The 1,848-nt window shown below is 43.4% G+C and overlaps 1 long non-coding RNA gene across 1 annotated transcript; it reads right to left on the minus strand.

The window, feature by feature from the left end:
- LOC102202779 (uncharacterized) lies at positions 1–1,769 on the minus strand. The gene is made up of 3 exons (XR_312605.1): positions 1,670–1,769; positions 125–243; positions 1–18 (listed from the first exon to the last, which is right to left on the minus strand). It is a non-coding gene; the product is annotated as an uncharacterized LOC102202779 (long non-coding RNA).
- Positions 1,770–1,848: the final 79 nt, after the last annotated feature.

Raw genomic sequence — 1,848 nt, forward strand, 5'->3', positions numbered from 1 at the left:
CCGACACTGCAGTTTGCCCTGTGGACGCACAATACACAGATCACAAATACAATACATCACAACAGAAACACAGGTAACTGATGTTTATATCTTTTTCTCTTTGATAAAGGACTAAATAGCTGACCTCTTTCACCCACGCCAACAGTCTCTTGAGGGTCTCATGGTTCTTGTGCTGCCACCTGCTGTATATGAAGCCCTCCATCTTCAGCTGTTTCAGGATCACAGTGAAATAGGAGTACGGCCCTAAAATACAGATCATTCAAGAGAAAAATGAAACAATGAAACTACAGTTCATATCTAAAATAACTGTCTGTGTGCCTCCACAGCTCTTATGGGTCTTCAGCAGGACAACATCTCCCTCTAGTAGAAAATGGGAAGAAACCAGGGCCATCCCATAATATCACTGTCTCCGCCTTTGCTGAGTGCTACTTAGATACAGTTAAAGCTATAATGAAGCCCTACAGTTTAGTAGGCCTAATTAAAGAGTTTAACACCAAAATCTATAAAAACCTGCTGTAGTCCGTGGATCAAAGGGACATGAACAAGTCACATTATCTCTGAGGATCTTTAGCTCAAAAACCCCCGAAAGTTGATTCTGTTCATCTTGACAAAGTGTTTTCAGTGGGAGAAATGTTTCATCGCTCATCCAAGTGACTTCTTCAGTCTCAGCTGACCGCAGGTTTCCCCAACCTCGCACAATGACTGAAACCAGCCCACTGAATGAACAACGGGCTGTGAGGTCAGTTCCTTGGTCATTAATATGCAAATTGTCATGACCATTGAGCAACAACCACTGATCATAGCTCATTGATCAAAGCCCACTGATCAATGGCCATGAGTACCATTCACAGAGAGTTGGGGAATGTCTGCAATCACAGATGGTGACAGATGTACCCTTAGGCCCCCTCCTCGATTCAGAGATGGTCTTTCCCTTTTCACGTAAACGGCCTCCTTGACTCCGTGCTCAAACCAGAACCAGCGTTCCTCCCTGTCCAGGATGTGCACATCCTCATCATTGAAAGAGTGTCCACTGGCCTGTAGGTGCAAATAGACTGCAGCGTCCTGGCCTGATGAGGTGGCTCTTCTCTGTTGTGCCATCCGTTGTTTGGGTTCCCCGATGTATAAATCCTGGCAATCCTCCTGGCACTTGACAGCGTACACTATGTTACTCTGTTTGTGTCGGGGGACCTGATCCTGGGGGTGGACCAATTTTTGGCGCATCGTGTTTTGGGGTTTAAAAGCCACAGATACACTGTGATATGATTTATAGAAAAATGCATCTCAACGGCTCCGATACTCCTGACACATAAGGCAGGTTTCCCTATGTCCGGGCTGGTCTGTGAGTCGTTTGGTACTGGGCCGCGAGAGTTGAGGCTTGGGTGTGAAATTTATGTTTTTCAAATCTTCTTTTTGGTACTGGTTTTATTTTGTTGTATTTATCTGCGACACCTTAAAGGCCACTCTGTGAAAATATTGTCTTTAATAAAGTAGGTTGCTTAACCTTAAACTGGTTGTGTAGCCAGATTTACACTTTTATAAAGATGATCCAGGAAATATCTAGTATAGATGTATAAGTCAGTCTCAGTATTATTTTTATTATTTCCTATGAAATAGTCTGTATTGAGTTCATGTCTTTGACAAGGAAAAGTAAATTAGGGCAGTAACACACCTGTCTGGGGTTCACTGTCATTGTAGGTGGAGATACTTCCACACACAGCTATTCTTCCAAAGTTCTTCATCTGCTGCAGGACAATGAATGAAGAAGAACCTCCCACCTAAAATCAAAGATCGAGAGAAGAGCTCAGCAGTGATTAAATATTACATGCAAGCTTGAAACTGCACCACCAC

Source organism: Pundamilia nyererei, unplaced genomic scaffold (assembly GCF_000239375.1).
Source record: "Pundamilia nyererei isolate P.nyererei 1_Seehausen unplaced genomic scaffold, PunNye1.0 scaffold03354, whole genome shotgun sequence".
Lineage (NCBI taxonomy): Eukaryota > Metazoa > Chordata > Actinopteri > Cichliformes > Cichlidae > Pundamilia > Pundamilia nyererei.